The following is an 11549-nucleotide window of genomic DNA, read 5'->3' as shown; positions in this document are numbered from 1 at the left end:
TTCCTTCATAGTATTTCTTCATAGCAGTGTGAGAACGGACTAATACAGTGGGTTTCCCATAACATTTGCAGGACTGCCTGCCCTATCCCCCTCTGGCTGTAAACAGCAGGAGTCACACACAGGCATCTTCCATGTCCCCCACACATCCGGGTGGGGGGCGCATGGGTTCTACGTTTTACCAGGGCTTCCAAACCCTGGCTATGCACGAGAGGCCAACCCCACCTCACCCCACTCCACCCTACTCCACCCCAGTGGTTCTGAGTCGGTCCAGTGTGAGGTCAGCCCTCCGTTGGTTGTTTGGTTAGTTTCCACACTAGGTTCTACTGGGAAGCCAGCGTTGAGAACCGCCGCCTCAGGCGAAGCTGGGACCCACACCCACCGGCCCTGGAGGCCCGCGGACCCGCGCCCTAGGTTTCCCTGGGTTCCAGCACCCGGGAGCCGCGCGTCGCCAGGCACCACCCCGCGGGGGCGGGCGCGGGCAGCAGAGGGCGGGGCCGCGGCGGAAGTCTCGCCGCTTCCCTAGCGGGAAAGCTCTGCGCGTGACTGCGCTGCGCCCATCGCTGCGGGAGCCGGGGAGGGGGCGAACACCTTAGGCCGGGCGGACCGAACCAACGCGCCGCCTGGAAGGGCGGCCTGAGGGCAACCCAGATCGGACCATCGCGCCACGCCGACAGGGGCCGGCCTTTCCAACCCGCCCGGAGGGAGGGGCCGCCGGCGCCTCTAGCCTGCAACGCGACCCCTGGAGGGCGCGACACGCCGCCGCCGCCGCCGCTGGCGCGGAAGGAAGAGGCTGAGGCGAGAAACGAGGTAGGAACGCCTCTCCGGAGGCGGGCAGGGTCCCACAGACCCACTGCCCCGCGTTCCAAGGACTCCCTTAGGGGAGGGCCTGTCTGCCCACCTATGTGCCTTCAGCGCCTGCCCTTCCCTTCAGCCCTTCCCCCTCGGCTGCACCCGCCCTCTGCGTCCGCCCAGACCCCCTGGACAGACCTTGTCCCCAGCCCTTCTGACCCTTGGCCTTCTCCTGACCCTTCAGCTCTGCGTCCACCAGACCTTCAATCACCCAGCACCCGCCGTCCCTTTGGGCGCCACCCCAGATGCATCCCCAACCGTCTCCTCAAACTGCCCCCTTGGGGACACCCTCCCCCACAAAACGACTCGCGCCCAGTAGTCACCTTGATACCCCAAGTCCCTGTGACGGCTTTGGGGAAGCGTGGCCGCCCGGCACCCAGGCCCGCGACTGCAGCGGGGGCCTCCCTACTGCCAGTTCCCGGCCGGCTCCTCTGCTCCCCTCCACCCTTTTAGTCTCTGCCTCCCTTTATTATCTGCCCGGCGCCGGCGTCGCTTCAGTCTCCGTCTCTCTGTCATCCAGTTTTACCTGGAGAAAACCTTTGGCTTGGCAGTACCCGTCCCCTACTACTGCACTCACTTGCCGCGAAGGGCACGGTGATCCTGTTGCCCACGGTTGGCTGTGGACCTCCAGGCCGGCCCTGCGGACACGGGGAACTGTCCTGGGGGCAAGGACGGTACACCACTCATCTTTGTATCCCCAGTCCCCAGCACGGTGCCTGGCACATGGTAGTGTTGCCGGTGGAGGGTCTTCACTACCAGTTGTCCTTGGCGTTTTGAACAAAGAATTGAACAGCGGAGGAATGAAACGCAGGAACGAGTAGACCAGAGTCAAGCAAGGATTACCACTATGTGAACAGTGTCTGTGATAAAGAACACAGGCCTTAAAAAAAAAAAAAAAAGAAAAAAGAAAAGAAAAAAAAGGCGGAATTTTCAAAGGACAAAGGGCCTGAAACCTGTTTTTGTTTATTCCTAGGTGGGCGACCTGAGCAGATTTAGTTTCCTGGGGGTTTGGGTTCCACGGGGAAGCAGGTGGTATCGCTGAGGGATGAAACAATGGCTGGAAAGCTGTAGTTGATAAGCTAGAAAGTAGTTACCTAATTAGTAGTGGCATTATTGTAACTGGGGCTCAAAGTATTAGCAAATAAAAGTAGTGATTGGATTTTCTTAGCCGGCGCCTTAGATATTAAGCAGTGGTGGATGGCTTAATGGAAGGAAGAGCAGATCCAAACAGTATACCTGATATTCTGTAACTTATGCCCCTCTTGCTGTATGGCCAGCCACTGTTTCTCTTCTCTTTTGAGCCAGGTTAGGATCCCTCTGATTTCTGTGCTGGTGTTTAAGATTCCTTTTTGAAGCCACAGTTGCCTTAACTGGAGGCTGGGCATGTTCTCATTCATCCATTACTAGTTTTGATGTATCCTTTTCTACTTTCTGTCTCCCACCCTCTGACATGTCTTTATAAAGTCTTGGATCAGGCCAGGCACAGTGGCTCAGCCTGTAATCCCGGCACTTTGGGAGGCCCAGGTGGGCGGATCACTAGAGGTCAGAAGTTCAAGATCAGCCTGGCCAACATGGTGAATCCCCATCTCTACTAAAAATACAAAAATTACCGGGCATGGTGGTGTGCACATGTAGTCCCAGCAACTCAGGAGGCTGAGGCAGGAGAATCACTTGAACCTGGGAGGCAGATGTTGCAGTGAGCTGAGATCATGCCACTGTACTCCAGCCTGGGTGACAGAGCAATGCTCTGTCTCAAAATAAAGCCTTGGATCATAGAAACCCAGTGTGGGGAGGGGCTCCTGAGCTGGATGGATTAAGCAATACAATTTTTTCTTAACAGTATCTTTTTAATGGCCTTTTCTACTTTTTCCTCTCTAGGCTTCCTGTTAAGACCTCAGTTACCCCAGAACACCCTGGGTTATTTTTCTCCTCACCTCCAATACTTCAGTGTTGCCAGATAAATTGCAGAGTGCCCGGTTAAATTTGAATTTCAGATAAACAACAGGGAATCCTGTATTTTTACTTGCTAAATCTGGCAAGTTCATGGGAAGGCTTATGTGTTCTATTTTTCTCTCTGGGCTTATCTGCAAATTTAGGATAATAACTCACCCTTTTCTTCCTGTTACTCATACACAATGACTATGCACCCTGCTAAAAGTCACTTGACTGAAGAGATGGTTCATTTCATGTTAGGGTAAGGGCAGGCTATCTAGAGATGGTCTTGATTGATCAATGTTGAAGTTACCCATGGAAAAAAAAAACCCATTCAGACATTGGCATTTAATATAGTTTTTGTCAAATAAGTCCATCATACAAAATGAGAGCATCATTTTGAGTAGCCAGATGTCAACGTTGCTCTGAGAGAGCTAGGTGATGGGGTAGAAGGGAATCCTAACAACAACAAAATAACTCATAGCAGAACCTGTGCTGTACCATATTTACTCTTTATTGTAGTAAAATATATATAACATAGAATTTACCATTGTAATCATTCTCAAGTGGCATTAGATATATTCACATTATTGTACAACCATTACTGATGTCAATCTCCAGAACTTTTTTTCATCTTCCCAGACTGAAACTCTGTACCAGTAAGATACTAACTCCCCATTTCTCCCTACTCAGCCCCAGGCAACCACCATTCTACTTTCTATCTTTGAATTTGACTGCTGTGGGTACCTCATATAAGTGGAATCATGCACCATTTGTCCCCTTGTGACTGGTTTATTTCGGTTAGCGTAATGTCTTCTTTTGTTTTTTTGGTTTTTTTTTTTTTAACTTTTATTTTAGGTTCGGGGGTACATATGAGGGTTTGTTATATAGATAAACTCGTTTCACAGGGGTTTGTTGTACAGATTATTTCATCACCCAGGTATTAAGCCTGGTACGTAATAGTTGTCTTTTCTGCTCCTCTCCCTCATTCCACCCTCAATAAGACCCTGGTGTCTGTTGTTTGTTTCTTTGTATTTATACATTCCCATCATTTAGCTCTAACTTACAAGTGAGAACATGCAGTATTTGGTTTTCTGTTTCTGTTAGTTTGCTAAGGATAATAGCCTCCAGCTCCATCTATGTTTCTGCAAAAGACATGATCTCATTCTTTTTTATGGCTGCATAGTATTCCATGGTGTATATATACCACATTTTCTTTATCTAGTCTGTCATTGATGGGTATTTAGGTTGATTCCATGGCTTTGCTATTGTAAATAGTGCTGCAGTTGGTTAGCATAATGTCTAAAGTTCATCCACATTATAGCCTGTATCAGAACTTCCCTCCTTTTATTTTTATTTATTTATTTTTTGAGACAGAGTCTCCCTGCATCACCCAGGCTAGAGTGCAGTGGCACGATCTTGGCTCACTGCAACTTTTGCCTCCCAGGTTCAGGTGATTCACATGCCTCAGCCTCCTGAGTAGCTGGAATTACAGGTGCACGCCACCACACCCGGCTAATTTTTGTATTGTTAGTAGAGAGGGGGTTTCACCATGTTGGCCAGGCTGGTCTCGAACTTCTGACCTCAGGTGATCCACCAGCTCAGCCTACCAAAGTGCTGGGATTACAGGTGTGAGCAGGTGTGAGCCACTGCATCTGGCCAGAATTTCACTCCTTTTAAAGGCTGAACAATATTCCATTGTATGTATACACTATATTCTGTTTATTCATCTTTTGATGGATACTTTGGTTGCATCTATCTTTTTGCTTTATGAAAAATGCTGCTGTGAACATGAGTGTACAGATATGTTTGAGTACCTGCTTTTAGTTCTTGTGGGTATACACCCAGAAGTGGTGTTGCTGGATTGTATGGTAATATTATGTTTATGTTTATTTATTTATTTATTTTTTTGAGGAACCACTGTTTTCCACAGTGGCTATAGCATTTTACATTCTCATCAGCAAAGCACAAGGGCTCCAGTTTTTCCACATCCTTGGCAACGCTTGTTTTCTTTTTTTTTAAATAACAACCATCCTAGGCCGGGCATGGTGGCTCACGCCTGTAATCCCAGCACTTTGGGAGGCCGAGGTGGGCGGATCACCTGAGGTCAGGAGTTCAAGACCAGCCTGGCCAACATGGTAAAACTCCATCTCTACTGAAAATACAAAAATTAGCCAGGCATGGTGGCCCACACCTATAATCCCTGAGGCAGGAGGCTGAGGCAGGAGGCTGAGGCAGGAGAATGGCTTGAACTGGGGAGGCTGAGGTTGCAGTGAGCTGAGCTCATGCCACTGCACTCCAGCTTGAGTGACAGAGCAAAACTCCATCTCAAAATAATAATAGTAATATAACCATCCTAAGCAGTGTGAAGTGATACCTCATGATTTTGATTCATATTTCTCTAATGAAAAGATATTGAGCATTTTTTCATGTATTTCATACCTATCGGCCATTTGTATATCTTTGGAGAAATGCCTATTCAAGTCCTTTGCCCATTTTTTGATTGGGTTGTTTGTTGTTAAGTGTAAGAGTTTTTTAATACATTTTGGACATTAATCCATCTCAGATGTATGATTTGCAAATATTTTCTCCTATTCCATGGATTGCCTTTCACTGTGTTAACAGTGTCCTTTAATGCACAAAAGTTTTTAAATTTGAAATCTAATTTATCCAAGTTTTCTTTTGTTACCTGTGCATTTAGTGTCTTACCCAAGAATCATTGCCAAATTAAGTGACGTGAAGCTTTCCCTGTTTTCTTGTTTTATATATATTATATATCACATATATTATACATATTATATATAATATAATATATAATACATAATATACATATTATATATAATATATATAATACATAATATACATATTATATATAATATATAATACATAATATACATATTATATATAATATATAATACATAATATACATATTATACATACTATATAAAATTTATATATAATATATGATATATGATATATAGTATATAAAATATATAATACATATGATATATCATATATATTATATATGATATATTATATATATAGTTTTAGCTCTTATCTTTAGGTCTTTGATCCATTTTGAGTTAATTTTTGTATGTGACGTAAGATAAGGGTCTAACTTATATTCATTTGCTTGTGGATATCCAGTTTTTCCAACACCATTTGTTGAAAAGACTGACCTTTCCCCACTGAATGGTATTCACACCCTTGTTAAAACTCATCTGACCAGATATGTGAGGGTTTATTTCTGGGCTCTCTAGTCTCTTCCATTGGTCTTTATGTCTATCTTTATGCTGATAAAACACTGTTTTGATTACTGTAGCTTTGTAGTAAGTTTGGAAAATCAAGAATGTAAGTTCTCCAACTTTGTTTTTCTTTTTCAAGATTGTTTTGGTTGTTCAGGATCCCTTGAGATTCCATATGAATTTTAGGATGGATTTTACTATTTATGCAAAAAACATTGTTAGGATTTTGATAGGGATTGTATTGAATCTCTAGCTGACTTTGGGTAATACTGACACCTCTAATGATAGCAAGTTTTCCGATTCATGATCACCAGATGTTTTTTCATTTATTTATGTCTAATTTCTTCCAGCAATGTTTTGTATTTCTCAGTGTACAAGTCTTTCACTTCTGTGGTTAAGTTCATTCCTAAGTATTTTATTCTTTTTGATGTTACTGTAAATGGAATTGTTTTAATTTCCATTTCAGATTGTTCATTGTTAGTGTTTAGGCATACAGCTGATTGGACAAATTTGCTCCAAAACAGATGAAGAAAATTACACCAAAGCAAAAGAAGCATCAGGGAGTGATGAGCGAGCTAGTAACCAGAGAAACTCTCAAGTCAGTAGTTGAGTTAGCAATGGAGGAGGAGGGCTTAGATCTAGACAGAGTCCAAACGAGAAGCATGCAACAAGTGGAGACCTACCTCGAGGCTGCAGAGGTTGAGGCATGAGAGAGCCAAACCTCAATCGAACAGGTTCTCAGGAAGCTGTCGGAGAGGATCACAGAGAATCAACAGGAAACAGAAGTCTCTAGAGAAACTCGACTTAAAATTAAGTCAGGCAGTATCACCAATTGAGCCATAAATAACAGGCTCATCTCCATAGAAACAAAACTGGGTGCATTAAATCTTCTTTTGTTTCTACAAAGGCTCCCCAAGGGTTGGCTAATCTTAGAGATGCTATGTCTCTTGCACCTGCAGTCACTTATCCTGATCTATCAAGCTTGCACTTGGCCAGCCCATCTGCCCCTCCTGCTGAAGGTGATGCATGGGATCCATGCTCAGACTATTGTAAACCAAGTTCTGTGATACGTCCACTCCTGGTGTTGTCCTATTTGAATATCCTAAATTTCCCACAAGAGTTGTTATGAATGTAACATGTAAAGTTACTATCACTGATGATTCCTCTGAAGAATTTCATGCAACCACCAGAAGGTGCAAGATATCTTAGGCATTTTCCAGGAGTACTCCTTCAACTGTTGCCCTGCACCGGATTAAGCTGGATGTACTATAGTAAAACAATATGTAACAGATCCATGCACTACATGGTGGTATTGTGGAAATGGCCCTGACATATGGCCACTCACTTGACAGCTATACAAAAGACAGTTATGTTTTTGCCTAGAGGGTGCTAAGGTTAAAATTGTCTTTATTGCTCATCTTCCCCACTTATACTGAGCACACGTGGCATAGCTGAGTTTAAACTATGAGTATGTATACTTGAATCTGGCACCAAGTTATCATTTAATCCTTGCAAAACGAATAGTGACTACAGTCAAGCATCTTAACGGGCAAGTACTTAAGCACCCAACCCATGTAAAATTTGACAATCTGCACCTCTCCTGTCCTTCCCCTTAGATAGTGAGTACAAGTTTCTAGATGACAGGTTCGGTGTAGACTGTTCAGATGCATCTGGCCAAGTTGTGATGATTTCTCATTGAGGGAAGAGAGATACAGCACAGCAGTACATTGTGGATATGTTGAATCCATTAATTGATAGTGCAGCCATCACTGAGAAGCAACATTCAGTCTTTTCTTGCAGACCTTTACTGTACAACCCCTTACTGATAATGACTCCATTTGTTGAGCATGTTGTGGATGAAAAGAACTTAATTGGGTTAGTAAACCGGAGAACTGTTTTGTTTTGGTGTTGCAAACCCATTTGGGTAGAATTTGTTCCATGGGTCAACAACTCTCTATCCCCTGGCCATATATAAGAACATCACAATTATGTATTATCAGCCAATACCCGAATACTAGATGCTACTTCTCCTGAAGTCGGCAGCAGATTGTATGTCCTAATAAACGCATCAGTGGGAAGCTATCTTAGGACAACAAGATCTTCATTATACCCCAAGAAGATCTCCAGACCTAGGGTGATTAAAACATTAACTGCAGACATTAAAGACATTGATATTATTAATGATATGCACATTCATGTCCATTTAACTGACCCTCTTGCATTGGCAGTGGGCCCATTAGTAGATGTAGAGGCTATTCAACATGAGATCATTGGGCATGCAGATTCAGTCTCTTCCTTTCACTCCTTTGGTGTACAGGATTTATCACTTCTCTGTCCCTGTGGAACACTGTGAAAGATACGTTATCTACATCTGTCACACTTAGACGGAACTTTGTTTCTCCTATCTTTTGTTGTAACTGTCATAGGAAAATGACACATGTACTACAGGACAATAGAACAACTTTGCCCATATTCTCAGCTAATTAAATAAAAAAGCTGATTTTTATGTGTTGATTTTGTACCCTGCATCATTGCTGACACTAAAAAATGCTTAGGGTATTTGCAACTAATCATTATTAGTTCTAATGTTTTTGTGGTATCTTTAGGGTGTTCTCCATACAAGATCACGTAATCTTGGAACAGAGATAATTTTACTTTTTTTTTTTTTTTTTTCCAATTTGGATGCCTTTTATTTCTTTTTCTTACCTAATTACTCAGGTAGGACTTCCAGGACTGTTAAATAGAAATGGCCAAAGAATGCCAGGTTTGGTGGCTCATGCCTGTAATCTCAGCATTTTGAGAGACTGAGGCAGGCAGATCATGTGAGATCAGGAGTTTGAGACCAGCCCGGCCAAAATGGCGAAACCGTGTCTCTACTAAAAATACAAAAATTAGCCAGGCATCTTGGCGCTTGCCTGTAATCCCAGCTACTTGGGTAGCTGAGGCAGGAGAATTGCTTGACCCCGGGAGGCAGAGGTTGCAGTGAGCTGAGATCATGCTGCTGAGCTGAGATCATGCCACTGCACTCGAGCCTGGGAGACAGAGCAAAACTCCGTCTCAAAAAAAGAAAAAAAATAAAAAGAGGCCAGGCGCGGTGGCTCACGCCTGTGATCCCAGCTCTTTAGGAAGCCAAGGTGGGTAGATCACGAGGTCAGGAAATCAAGACCATCCTGGCCAACATGGTGAAACCCCGTGTCTACTAAAATTCAAAAAAAAATTAGCCGGGCGTGGTGGCGCGTGCCTGTAGTCCCAGCTACTCAGGAGGCTGAGGCAGGGGAATCACTTGAACCCAGGAGGCAGAGGTTGCAGTGAGCCAAGATCACGCCACTGCACTCCAGCCTAGCGACAGAGTGAGACTACGTCTCAAAAAAACAACAAAAAAAAAAGAAGAAAAAAAACAAATGGCAAAAGTGAACCATTTCTCTTAACACATGATCCTTATGGGATCGTTGATTTGGTATGCAAGTCCTTAATAGACACTGAAAACAACATTATTTTAAGCCTGGTATATTATTAATGTTAACAGTAGTGAGGCCGGGCATGGCGGCTTATGCCTGTAATCCCAGCACTTTGGGAGGCTGAGGCAGGTAGATCACTTGAGGCCAGGAGTTCAAGACCAGCCTGGGCAACATGGTGAAAGCCCAGCTCTACTAAAAATACAAAAATTAGCCAGGCGTGGTGGCATGCACATGTAATCCCAGCTACTTGGGAGGCTGAGGCACAGGAATTGCTTGAACCCAGGAGGCAGAGGCTGTAGTGAGTTGAGATTGTGCCACTGCACTCCAGCTACGGCGACAGAGTGAAACTCTGTCTCAAAACAAAAACAAAAACAAAAATAGTCATCAAGAAAAGTTAAATTATAGCCTACATAATACATTTTAAAAAGTTCTACCAAAACACTTAAAGTTTTTAAAAAATTAATTTTGATACTTTAGGAAGAAACCCTCTGTTCCTTGGAATTCTTGGTTTAATAAAAATCTTTTATCTTCAAGAAGATGAGATGGTAAACTCTGAGGTATGTGTTGAATTTTTGGCTTCTCGTGTGAGTTCCTGTGGACAAGGACAATAGACTGATAACTGGGTGGAAAGAAAAATAGGGCCAGCCAACTTCTGGCTAAAGTTTAATTATCTTAGGATCAAAAGTCTATACTTCTTAGGATCAAAAAAAATCTGTATTTAACTTATCTGTTTTTATACTTTGTGCTTCCTTTCTTTTCCTGTATAATTCTTTTAAAAAAAGAAAATGCACCCTTGTATTTAGTGTACTTAGGGAAAATGGACATTTATTTTTATCCACACCCAGGCAAAAGAAAAGAAGAGCAAAGTTCTCCTAAAGGCAGCATAGATAGGATTTAGATGAACCCATGGTAAAAAGCAAAAACTGCAGGGGAGAAAGTTGGGAACCTACTGCTAGTCCCATTCATCCTCGAGTTGTTTCTCTTCCAAAATATTCTTTACTTGTTTTTTGAAAGCTGTTTATTTCTGTTTAAAGATACAGTCAAACTTTGTTAAAGTTGGCTGTATTCTATTTATTTAAAGTTATAGCCAAACAGAACAGCTTATTTTTCTGGAGTTCTGGATAGCTAGAGTTTTTCTATAAGACTAATGATTTCCTTTTAAACATCTCCCAAAGCCTAGTGATTCAGACATTTCTGCCTTACTGTATCAGTCCATTTTTATGCTGCTGATAAAGACATACCCAAGACTGGGCAATTTACAAAAGAGGTTTAAAGGACTTAAAGGCAAGGAGGAGCAAGTCACATCTTACATGGATGACAGGCAGAGAGAGAGAGAGCTTGTGCAGGGAAATTGCCCCTTATAAAACCATCAGATCTTGTGAGCTTATTCACAGTCACAAGAACAGCACAGGAAAGACCTGCCCCCATGATTCAATTACCTCCCACCAGGTCCCTCTCACAACACGTGGGAATTCAAGATGAGATTTGGGTGGGGACACAGCCAGACCATATCACTTATCTATTACGGTATAACAAAACACCCCAAAACTTAGTGACTTAAAACAACAATTGATTTTATTTCACAATTTTGTGGGTAGGCTGGTGGTTTTTTGTACTTCTAAAAAGAGTTCTAAGAATGCTTTTACTAGGAGCACTACTGCAATGAGTTAAATTTGTCAAAGTGGCTTTGTTTTTTGGAGTTTTAAAAATTCTTTGCTCTTGCCAATTATTCCCTCATAACCAATGTGACCACTTTGAAGGACATATCTTATTTGGTCATACAAGAGCTATTCTTTAAAATATTGCTTTCTTTAGTTTTATATTTATAGCTATAGTTAACTTCTTAGATAGCATAGTGTCTCTTTCAGTTTATAAAATGTTCTTTGCCTGATATCCAACACAGCAACCTGCAACCGTATTAGTTTATTCATCCTTAATGAGAGTGGCTGGAGAAAGGAGGGCTGGAAGCAGGATCACCTGCCTCAGTGTACATTTGTGAGGCCTTTCTGACAACCAGGTGGTGGTGATGAATAGCTAACAAGGAGCATTAATCTTATGAGGAAAA

At 42.8% G+C, this 11549-nt stretch overlaps 1 protein-coding gene across 1 annotated transcript in view; it reads left to right on the top strand.

Annotated features, from left to right (window-relative positions):
• The first annotated feature begins 557 nt into the window (after window positions 1-557).
• RUSC2 (RUN and SH3 domain containing 2) overlaps window positions 558-11549 on the top strand; it is a 72382-nt gene continuing 61390 nt past the window's right edge. The window contains exon 1 of the mRNA XM_030817510.1: window positions 558-807. The gene's annotated coding sequence lies outside the window, so the exon portion shown is untranslated. The remainder of the gene's footprint in view (window positions 808-11549) is intronic.

The sequence above is a fragment of the Nomascus leucogenys genome, chromosome 8 (genome assembly GCF_006542625.1).
Source record: "Nomascus leucogenys isolate Asia chromosome 8, Asia_NLE_v1, whole genome shotgun sequence".
NCBI lineage: Eukaryota > Metazoa > Chordata > Mammalia > Primates > Hylobatidae > Nomascus > Nomascus leucogenys.
This window is presented reverse-complemented; position numbering and strand designations above follow the sequence as displayed.